Below are 12769 nucleotides of genomic sequence, written 5' to 3'. Positions count from 1 at the left end.
CTCCCTCTCCATCACTCCCCACGTATCTCCCTCCCTCTCCATCACTCCCCACGTAACTCCCTCCCACTCCATTACTCCCCACGTAACTCCCTCCCTCTCCATCACTCCCCACGTAACTCCCTCTCACTCCATCACTCCCCACGTAACTCCCTCCCTCTCCTTCACTCCCCATGTAACTCCCTCCCTCTCCATTACTCCCCACGTAACTCCCCTCCCACTCCATCACTCCCCACGTAACTCCCTCCCTCTCCATTACTCCCCACGTAACTCCCTCCCTCTCCATCACTACCCACGTAACTCCCTGCCTCTCCATCACTCCCCACGTAACTCCCTCTCACTCCATCACTCCCCACGTAACACCCTCCCTCTCCATTACTCCCCACGTAACTCCCTCCCTCTCCATCACTCCCCACGTAACTCCCTCCCACTCCATCACTCCCCACGTAACTCCCTCCCTCTCCATTACTCCCCACGTAACTCCCTCCCTCTCCATCACTCCCACGTAACTCCCTCCCTCTCCATCACTCCCCACGTAACTCCCTCCCTCTCCATTACTCCCCACGTAACTCCTCCCACTCCCTCACTCCCCACGTAACTCCCTCTCACTCCATCACTCCCCACGTAACTCCCTCCCTCTCCATCACTCCCCACGTAACTCCCTCCCACTCCATTAAACCCACGTAACTCCCTCCCTCTCCCTCACTCCCCACGTAAATCCCTCTCACTCCATCACTCCCCACGTAACTCCCTCTCACTCCATCACTCTCCACTTAACTCCCTTCCCTCTCCATTACTCCCCACGTAACTCCCTCCCTCTCCATTACTCCCCACGTAACTCCCTCCCTCTCCATTACTCCCAACGGAACTCCCTCCCTCTCCATCACTCCCCACGTAACTCCCTCCCTCTCCATCACTCCCCACGTAACTCCCTCCCTCTCCATCTCTCCCCACGTAACTCCCTCTCACTCCATTACTCCCACGTAACTCCCTCCCTCTCCATCACTCCCACGTAACTCCCTCTCACTCCATCACTCCCCACGTAGCTCCCTCCCTCTCCATCACTCCCCATGTAACTCCCTCCCTCTCCATTACTCCCCACGTAACTCCCTCTCACTCAATCACTCCCCACGTAACTCCCTCCCTCTCCATTACTCCCACGTAACTCCCTCCCTCTCATTCACTCCCCACGTAACTCCCTCCCTCTCCATCACTCCCCACGTAACTCCCTCTCACTCCATCACTCCCCACGTAACACCCTCCCTCTCCATTACTCCCCACGTAACTCCCTCCCTCTCCATCACTCCCCACGTAACTCCCTCCTACTCCATCACGCCCCACGTAACTCCCTCCCTCTCCATTACTCCCCATGTAACTCCCTCCCTCTCCATCACTCCCCACGTAACCCCCTCCCTCTCCATCACTCCCCACGTAACTCCCTCCCTCTCCATTACTCCCCACGTAACTCCCTCCCACTCCCTCACTCCCCACGTAACTCCCTCTCACTCCATCACTCCCCACGTAACTCCTCCCTCTCCATCACTCCCCACGTAACTCCCTCCCACTCCATTAAACCCCACGTAACTCCCTCCCTCTCCCTCACTCCCCACGTAACTCCCTCTCACTCCATCACTCCCCACGTAACTCCCTCTCACTCGATCACTCTCCACATAACTCCCTCCCTCTCCGTCACTCCCCACATAACTCCCTCCCCACTCCATCACTCCCCACGTAACTCCCTCCCACTCCCCACGTAACTCCCTCACACTCCCTCACTCCCCACGTAACTCCCTCCCACTCCCTCACTCCCCACGTAACTCCCTCCCTCTCCATCACTCTCCATGTAACTCCCTTCCCACTCCATCACTCCCCACGTAACTCCCTTCCCTCTCCATCACTCTCCACGTAACTCCCTCCCTCTCCATTACTCCCCACGTAACTCCCTCCCACTCCCTCACTCCCCACGTAACTCCCTCCCCTCTCCATCACTCCCCATGTAACTCCCTCCCACACCATCACTCCCCACGTTACTCCCTCCCACTCCCTCACTCCCCACGTAACTCCCTCCCTCTCCATCGCTCCCCACGTAACTCCCCTCCCTCTCCATTACTCCCCATGTAACTCCCTCCCTCTCCATCACTCTCCATGTAACTCCCTCCCTCTCCAACACTCCCCACGTAACTCCCTCTCACTCCATCACTCCCCACGTAACTCCCTCCCTCTCCATCACTCCCCATGTAACTCCCTCCCTCTCCATTACTCCCCACGTAACTCCCTCCCACTCCATCACTCCCCACGTAACTCCCTCCCTCTCCATTACTCCCCACGTAACTCCCTCCCTCTCCATCACTCCCCACGTAACTCCCTCCCTCTCCATCACTCCCCATGTAACTCCCTCCCTCTCCATTACTCCCCACGTAACTCCCTCCCACTCCATCACTCCCCACGTAACTCCCTCCCACTGCATCACTCCCCACGTAACTCCCTCCCACTCCCTCACTCCCACTCCCTCACTCCCCACGTAACTCCCTCCCTCTCCATCACTCCCCACGTAACTCCCTCCCAGTCCATCACTCCCCACGTAACTCCCTCCCTCTCCATCACTCCCCACGTAACTCCCTCCCACTCCCTCACTCCCCACGTAACTCCCTCCCTCTCCATCACTCCCCACGTAACTCCCTCCCACTCCATCACTCCCCATGTAACTCCCTCCCTCTCCATCACTCCCCACGTAACTCCCTCCCACTCCATCACTCCCCACGTAACTCCCTCCCACTCCGTCACTCCCCACGTAACTCCCTCCCTCTCCATTACTCCCCACGTAACTCCCTCCGTTCTCCATTACTCCCCACGTAACTCCCTCCCTCTCCATTACTCCCCCACGTAACTCCCTCCCACTCCATTACTCCCCACGAAACTCCCTCCCACTCCATCACTCCCCATGTAACTCCCTCCCTCTCCATTACTCCCCACGTAACTCCCTCCCACTCAATTACTCCCCACGTAACACCCTCCCTCTCCATTACTCCCCACGTAACTCCCTCCCTCTCCATTACTCCCCACGTACCTCACTCCCACTCCATCACTCCCCACGTAACTCCCTCCCTCTCCATTACTCCCCATGTAACTCCCTCCCTCTCCATTACTCCCCACGTAACTCCCTCCCACTCCATCACTCCCCACGTAACTCCCTCCCACTCCATTACACCCCACGTAACTCCCTCCCTCTCCCTCACTCCCCACGTAACTCCCTCTCACTCCCTCACTCCCCACGTAACTCCATCTCACTCCATCACTCCCCACGTAACTCCCTCCCACTCCATCACTCCCCACGTAACTCCCTCTCACTCAATCACTCCCCACGTAACTCCCTCCCTCTCCATTACTCCCCACGTAACTCCCTCCCTCTCCATCACTCCCCACGTAACTCCCTCCCTCTCCATCACTCCCCACGTAACTCCCTCTCACTCCATCACTCCCCACGTAACACCCTCCCTCTCCATTACTCCCCACGTAACTCCCTCCCTCTCCATCACTCCCCACGTAACTCCCTCCCACTCCATCACTCCCCACGTTACTCCCTCCCTCTCCATTACTCCCCATGTAACTCCCTCCCTCTCCGTCACTCCCCACGTAACCCCCTCCCTCTCCATCACTCCCCACGTAACTCCCTCCCTCTCCATTACTCCCCACGTAACTCCCTCCCACTCCCTCACTCCCCACGTAACTCCCTCTCACTCCATCACTCCCCACGTAACTCCCTCCCTCTCCATCACTCCCCACGTAACTCCCTCCCACTCCATTAAACCCCACGTAACTCCCTCCCTCTCCCTCACTCCCCACGTAACTCCCTCTCACTCCATCACTCCCCACGTAACTCCCTCTCACTCCAACACTCTCCACATAACTCCCTCCCTCTCCGTCACTCCCCACGTAACTCCCTCCCACTCCATCACTCCCCGCGTAACTCCCTCCCACTCCCCACGTAACTCCCTCACACTCCCTCACTCCCCACGTAACTCGCTCCCACTCCCTCACTCCCCACGTAACTCCCTCCCTCTCCATCACTCTCCATGTAACTCCCTTCCCACTCCATCACTCCCCACGTAACTCCCTCCCACTCCCTCACTCCCCACGTAACTCCCTCCCTCTCCATCACTCCCCACGTAACTCCCTTCCCTCTCCATCACTCTCCACGTAACTCCCTCCCTCTCCATTACTCCCCACGTAACTCCCTCCCACTCCCTCACTCCCCACGTAACTCCCTCCCTCTCCATCACTCCCCATGTAACTCCCTCCCACTCCATCACTCCCACGTTACTCCCTCCCACTCCCTCACTCCCCACGTAACTCCCTCCCTCTCCATCACTCGCCACGTAACTCCCTCCCTCTCCATTACTCCCCATGTAACTCCCTCCCTCTCCATCACTCTCCATGTAACTCCCTCCCTCTCCAACACTCCCCACGTAACTCCCTCTCACTCCATCACTCCCCACGTAACTCCTCCCTCTCCATCACTCCCCATGTAACTCCCTCCCTCTCCATTACTCCCCCACGTAACTCCCTCCCACTCCATCACTCCCCACGTAACTCCCTCCCTCTCCATTACTCCCCACGTAACTCCCTCCCTCTCCATCACTCCCCATGTAACTCCCTCCCTCTCCATCACTCCCCATGTAACTCCCTCCTCTCCATTACTCCCCACGTAACTCCCTCCCACTCCATCACTCCCCACGTAACTCCCTCCCACTGCATCACTCCCCACGTAACTCCCTCCCACTCCCTCACTCCCCACGTAACTCCCTCCCTCTCCATCACTCCCCACGTAACTCCCTCCCACTCCATCACTCCCCACGTATCTCCCTCCCTCTCCATCACTCCCACGTAACTCCCTCCCACTCCCTCACTCCCCACGTAACTCCCTCCCTCTCCATCACTCCCCACGTAACTCCTCCCACTCCATCACTCCCCATGTAACTCCCTCCCTCTCCATCACTCCCCACGTAACTCCCTCCCACTCCATCACTCCCCACGTAACTCCCTCCCACTCCCGTCACTCCCCACGTAACTCCCTCCCTCTCCATTACTCCCCACGTAACTCCCTCCTTCTCCATTACTCCCCACGTAACTCCCTCCCTCTCCATTACTCCCCACGTAACTCCCTCCCACTCCATTACTCCCCACGTAACTCCCTCCCTCTCCATCACTCCCCACGTAACTCCCTCCTACTCCATCACGCCCCACGTAACTCCCTCCCTCTCCATTACTCCCCATGTAACTCCCTCCCTCTCCATCACTCCCCACGTAACTCCCTCCCACTCCCTCACTCCCCACGTAACTCCCTCCCTCTCCATCACTCCCCATGTAACTCCCTCCCACTCCATCACTCCCCACGTTACTCCCTCCCACTCCCTCACTCCCCACGTAACTCCCTCCCTCTCCATCACTCGCCACGTAACTCCCTCCCTCTCCATTACTCCCCATGTAACTCCCTCCCTCTCCATCACTCTCCATGTAACTCCCTCCCTCTCCAACACTCCCCACGTAACTCCCTCTCACTCCATCACTCCCCACGTAACTCCCTCCCTCTCCATCACTCCCCATGTAACTCCCTCCCTCTCCATTACTCCCCACGTAACTCCCTCCCACTCCATCACTCCCCACGTAACTCCTCCCTCTCCATTACTCCCCACGTAACTCCCTCCCTCTCCATCACTCCCCATGTAACTCCCTCCCTCTCCATCACTCCCCATGTAACTCCCTCCCTCTCCATTACTCCCCACGTAACTCCCTCCCACTCCATCACTCCCCACGTAACTCCCTCCCACTGCATCACTCCCCACGTAACTCCCTCCCACTCCCTCACTCCCCACGTAACTCCCCTCCCTCTCCATCACTCCCCACGTAACTCCCTCCCACTCCATCACTCCCCACGTATCTCCCTCCCTCTCCATCACTCCCCACGTAACTCCCTCCCACTCCCTCACTCCCCTCACTCCCCACGTAACTCCCTCCCTCTCCATCACTCCCCACGTAACTCCCTCCCACTCCATCACTCCCCCATGTAACTCCCTCCCTCTCCATCACTCCCCACGTAACTCCCTCCCACTCCATCACTCCCCACGTAACTCCCTCCCACTCCCGTCACTCCCCACGTAACTCCCTCCCTCTCCATACTCCCCACGTAACTCCCTCCTTCTCCATTACTCCCCACGTAACTCCCTCCCTCTCCATTACTCCCCACGTAACTCCCTCCCCACTCCATTACTCCCCACGTAACTCCCTCCCTCTCCATCACTCCCCACGTAACTCCCTCCTACTCCATCACGCCCCACGTAATTCCCTCCCTCTCCATTACTCCCCATGTAACTCCCTCCCCTCTCCATCACTCCCCACGTAACCCCCTCCCTCTCCATCACTCCCCACGTAACTCCCTCCCTCTCCATTACTCCCCACGTAACTCCCTCCCACTCCCTCACTCCCCACGTAACTCCCTCCCACTCCCTCACTCCACCTCCCTCACTCCCCACGTAACTCCCTCCCTCTCCATCACTCCCCACGTAACTCCCCTCCCAGTCCATCACTCCCCACGTAACTCCCTCCCTCTCCATCACTCCCCACGTAACTCCCTCCACTGCATCACTCCCCACGTAACTCCCCTCCCACTCCCTCACTCCCACTCCGTAACTCCCTCCCTCTCCATCACTCCCCACGTAACTCCCTCCCAGTCCATCACTCCCCACGTAACTCCCTCCCTCTCCATCACTCCCCACGTAACTCCCTCCCACTCCCTCACTCCCCACGTAACTCCCTCCCTCTCCATCACTCCCCACGTAACTCCCTCCCACTCCATCACTCCCCATGTAACTCCCTCCCTCTCCATCACTCCCCACGTAACTCCCTCCCACTCCATCACTCCCCACGTAACTCCCTCCCACTCCGTCACTCCCCACGTAACTCCCTCCCTCTCCATTACTCCCCACGTAACTCCCTCCTTCTCCATTACTCCCCACGTAACTCCCTCCCTCTCCATTACTCCCCACGTAACTCCCTCCCACTCCATTACTCCCCACGAAACTCCCTCCCACTCCATCACTCCCCATGTAACTCCCTCCCTCTCCATTACTCCCCACGTAACTCCCTCCCACTCAATTACTCCCCACGTAACACCCTCCCTCTCCATTACTCCCCACGTAACTCCCTCCCTCTCCATTACTCCCCACGTAACTCACTCCCACTCCATCACTCCCCACGTAACTCCCTCCCTCTCCATTACTCCCCACGTAACTCCCTCCCTCTCCATTACTCCCCACGTAACTCCCTCCCACTCCATCACTCCCCACGTAACTCCCTCCCACTCCATTACACCCCACGTAACTCCCTCCCTCTCCCTCACTCCCCACGTAACTCCCTCTCACTCCCTCACTCCCCACGTAACTCCATCTCACTCCATCACTCCCCACGTAACTCCCTCCCACTCCATCACTCCCCACGTAACTCCCTCTCACTCCATCACTCCCCACGTAACTCCCTCTCACTCAATCACTCCCCACGTAACTCCCTCCCTCTCCATCACTCCCCACGTAACTCCCTCTCACTCCATCACTCCCCACGTAACACCCTCCCTCTCCATTACTCCCCACGTAACTCCCTCCCTCTCCATCACTCCCCACGTAACTCCCTCCCACTCCATCACTCCCCATGTAACTCCCTCCCTCTCCATCACTCCCCACGTAACTCCCTCCCACTCCATCACTCCCCACGTAACTCCCTCCCACTCCCGTCACTCCCCACGTAACTCCCTCCCTCTCCATTACTCCCCACGTAACTCCCTCCTTCTCCATTACTCCCCACGTAACTCCCTCCCTCTCCATTACTCCCCACGTAACTCCCTCCCACTCCATTACTCCCCACGTAACTCCCTCCCTCTCCATCACTCCCCACGTAACTCCCTCCTACTCCATCACGCCCCACGTAATTCCCTCCCTCTCCATTACTCCCCATGTAACTCCCTCCCTCTCCATCACTCCCCACGTAACCCCCTCCCTCTCCATCACTCCCCACGTAACTCCCTCCCTCTCCATTACTCCCCACGTAACTCCCTCCCACTCCCTCACTCCCCACGTAACTCCCTCCCACTCCCTCACTCCCACTCCCTCACTCCCCACGTAACTCCCTCCCTCTCCATCACTCCCCACGTAACTCCCTCCCAGTCCATCACTCCCCACGTAACTCCCTCCCTCTCCATCACTCCCCACGTAACTCCCTCCCACTGCATCACTCCCCACGTAACTCCCTCCCACTCCCTCACTCCCACTCCCTCACTCCCCACGTAACTCCCTCCCTCTCCATCACTCCCCACGTAACTCCCTCCCAGTCCATCACTCCCCACGTAACTCCCTCCCTCTCCATCACTCCCCACGTAACTCCCTCCCACTCCCTCACTCCCCACGTAACTCCCTCCCTCTCCATCACTCCCCACGTAACTCCCTCCCACTCCATCACTCCCCATGTAACTCCCTCCCTCTCCATCACTCCCCACGTAACTCCCTCCCACTCCATCACTCCCCACGTAACTCCCTCCCACTCCGTCACTCCCCACGTAACTCCCTCCCTCTCCATTACTCCCCACGTAACTCCCTCCTTCTCCATTACTCCCCACGTAACTCCCTCCCTCTCCATTACTCCCCACGTAACTCCCTCCCACTCCATTACTCCCCACGAAACTCCCTCCCACTCCATCACTCCCCATGTAACTCCCTCCCTCTCCATTACTCCCCACGTAACTCCCTCCCACTCAATTACTCCCCACGTAACACCCTCCCTCTCCATTACTCCCCACGTAACTCCCTCCCTCTCCATTACTCCCCACGTAACTCACTCCCACTCCATCACTCCCCACGTAACTCCCTCCCTCTCCATTACTCCCCACGTAACTCCCTCCCTCTCCATTACTCCCCACGTAACTCCCTCCCACTCCATCACTCCCCACGTAACTCCCTCCCACTCCATTACACCCCACGTAACTCCCTCCCTCTCCCTCACTCCCCACGTAACTCCCTCTCACTCCCTCACTCCCCACGTAACTCCATCTCACTCCATCACTCCCCACGTAACTCCCTCCCACTCCATCACTCCCCACGTAACTCCCTCTCACTCCATCACTCCCCACGTAACTCCCTCTCACTCAATCACTCCCCACGTAACTCCCTCCCTCTCCATCACTCCCCACGTAACTCCCTCTCACTCCATCACTCCCCACGTAACACCCTCCCTCTCCATTACTCCCCACGTAACTCCCTCCCTCTCCATCACTCCCCACGTAACTCCCTCCCACTCCATCACTCCCCACGTTACTCCCTCCCTCTCCATTACTCCCCATGTAACTCCCTCCCTCTCCGTCACTCCCCACGTAACCCCCTCCCTCTCCATCACTCCCCACGTAACTCCCTCCCTCTCCATTACTCCCCACGTAACTCCCTCCCACTCCCTCACTCCCCACGTAACTCCCTCTCACTCCATCACTCCCCACGTAACTCCCTCCCTCTCCATCACTCCCCACGTAACTCCCTCCCACTCCATTAAACCCCACGTAACTCCCTCCCTCTCCCTCACTCCCCACGTAACTCCCTCTCACTCCAACACTCTCCACATAACTCCCTCCCTCTCCGTCACTCCCCACGTAACTCCCTCCCACTCCATCACTCCCCGCGTAACTCCCTCCCACTCCCCACGTAACCCCCTCACACTCCCTCACTCCCCACGTAACTCCCTCCCACTCCCTCACTCCCCACGTAACTCCCTCCCTCTCCATCACTCTCCATGTAACTCCCTTCCCACTCCATCACTCCCCACGTAACTCCCTCCCACTCCCTCACTCCCCACGTAACTCCCTCCCTCTCCATCACTCCCCACGTAACTCCCTTCCCTCTCCATCACTCTCCACGTAACTCCCTCCCTCTCCATTACTCCCCACGTAACTCCCTCCCACTCCCTCACTCCCCACGTAACTCCCTCCCTCTCCATCACTCCCCATGTAACTCCCTCCCACTCCATCACTCCCCACGTTACTCCCTCCCACTCCCTCACTCCCCACGTAACTCCCTCCCTCTCCATCACTCGCCACGTAACTCCCTCCCTCTCCATTACTCCCCATGTAACTCCCTCCCTCTCCATCACTCTCCATGTAACTCCCTCCCTCTCCAACACTCCCCACGTAACTCCCTCTCACTCCATCACTCCCCACGTAACTCCCTCCCTCTCCATCACTCCCCATGTAACTCCCTCCCTCTCCATTACTCCCCACGTAACTCCCTCCCACTCCATCACTCCCCACGTAACTCCCTCCCTCTCCATTACTCCCCACGTAACTCCCTCCCTCTCCATCACTCCCCATGTAACTCCCTCCCTCTCCATCACTCCCCATGTAACTCCCTCCCTCTCCATTACTCCCCACGTAACTCCCTCCCACTCCATCACTCCCCACGTAACTCCCTCCCACTGCATCACTCCCCACGTAACTCCCTCCCACTCCCTCACTCCCCACGTAACTCCCTCCCTCTCCATCACTCCCCACGTAACTCCCTCCCACTCCATCACTCCCCACGTATCTCCCTCCCTCTCCATCACTCCCCACGTAACTCCCTCCCACTCCCTCACTCCCCACGTAACTCCCTCCCTCTCCATCACTCCCCACGTAACTCCCTCCCACTCCATCACTCCCCATGTAACTCCCTCCCTCTCCATCACTCCCCACGTAACTCCCTCCCACTCCATCACTCCCCACGTAACTCCCTCCCACTCCCGTCACTCCCCACGTAACTCCCTCCCTCTCCATTACTCCCCACGTAACTCCCTCCTTCTCCATTACTCCCCACGTAACTCCCTCCCTCTCCATTACTCCCCACGTAACTCCCTCCCACTCCATTACTCCCCACGTAACTCCCTCCCTCTCCATCACTCCCCACGTAACTCCCTCCTACTCCATCACGCCCCACGTAACTCCCTCCCTCTCCATTACTCCCCATGTAACTCCCTCCCTCTCCATCACTCCCCACGTAACTCCCTCCCACTCCCTCACTCCCCACGTAACTCCCTCCCTCTCCATCACTCCCCATGTAACTCCCTCCCACTCCATCACTCCCCACGTTACTCCCTCCCACTCCCTCACTCCCCACGTAACTCCCTCCCTCTCCATCACTCGCCACGTAACTCCCTCCCTCTCCATTACTCCCCATGTAACTCCCTCCCTCTCCATCACTCTCCATGTAACTCCCTCCCTCTCCAACACTCCCCACGTAACTCCCTCTCACTCCATCACTCCCCACGTAACTCCCTCCCTCTCCATCACTCCCCATGTAACTCCCTCCCTCTCCATTACTCCCCACGTAACTCCCTCCCACTCCATCACTCCCCACGTAACTCCCTCCCTCTCCATTACTCCCCACGTAACTCCCTCCCTCTCCATCACTCCCCATGTAACTCCCTCCCTCTCCATCACTCCCCATGTAACTCCCTCCCTCTCCATTACTCCCCACGTAACTCCCTCCCACTCCATCACTCCCCACGTAACTCCCTCCCACTGCATCACTCCCCACGTAACTCCCTCCCACTCCCTCACTCCCCACGTAACTCCCTCCCTCTCCATCACTCCCCACGTAACTCCCTCCCACTCCATCACTCCCCACGTATCTCCCTCCCTCTCCATCACTCCCCACGTAACTCCCTCCCACTCCCTCACTCCCCACGTAACTCCCTCCCTCTCCATCACTCCCCACGTAACTCCCTCCCACTCCATCACTCCCCATGTAACTCCCTCCCTCTCCATCACTCCCCACGTAACTCCCTCCCACTCCATCACTCCCCACGTAACTCCCTCCCACTCCCGTCACTCCCCACGTAACTCCCTCCCTCTCCATTACTCCCCACGTAACTCCCTCCTTCTCCATTACTCCCCACGTAACTCCCTCCCTCTCCATTACTCCCCACGTAACTCCCTCCCTCTCCATCACTCCCCACGTAACTCCCTCCTACTCCATCACGCCCCACGTAATTCCCTCCCTCTCCATTACTCCCCATGTAACTCCCTCCCTCTCCATCACTCCCCACGTAACCCCCTCCCTCTCCATCACTCCCCACGTAACTCCCTCCCTCTCCATTACTCCCCACGTAACTCCCTCCCACTCCCTCACTCCCCACGTAACTCCCTCTCACTCCATCACTCCCCACGTAACTCCCTCCCTCTCCATCACTCCCCACGTAACTCCCTCCCACTCCATTAAACCCCACGTAACTCCCTCCCTCTCCCTCACTCCACACGTAACTCCCTCTCACTCCATCACTCCCCACGTAACTCCCTCTCACTCGATCACTCTCCACATAACTCCCTCCCTCTCCGTCACTCCCCACATAACTCCCTCCCACTCCATCACTCCCCACGTAACTCCCTCCCACTCCCCACGTAACTCCCTCACACTCCCTCACTCCCCACGTAACTCCCTCCCACTCCCTCACTCCCCACGTAACTCCCTCCCTCTCCATCACTCTCCATGTAACTCCCTTCCCACTCCATCACTCCCCACGTAACTCCCTTCCCTCTCCATCACTCTCCACGTAACTCCCTCCCTCTCCATTACTCCCCACGTAACTCCCTCCCACTCCCTCACTCCCCACGTAACTCCCTCCCTCTCCATCACTCCCCATGTAACTCCCTCCCACACCATCACTCCCCACGTTACTCCCTCCCACTCCCTCACTCCCCACGTAACTCCCT

Source organism: Somniosus microcephalus, unplaced genomic scaffold, assembly GCF_052327205.1.
Source record: "Somniosus microcephalus isolate GS21.2 unplaced genomic scaffold, FLI_Smic_1.0 unresolved_chr8, whole genome shotgun sequence".
In the NCBI taxonomy this organism is placed as follows: Eukaryota; Metazoa; Chordata; class Chondrichthyes; order Squaliformes; family Somniosidae; genus Somniosus; species Somniosus microcephalus.
Note: the sequence above shows the minus strand (reverse complement) of the source record.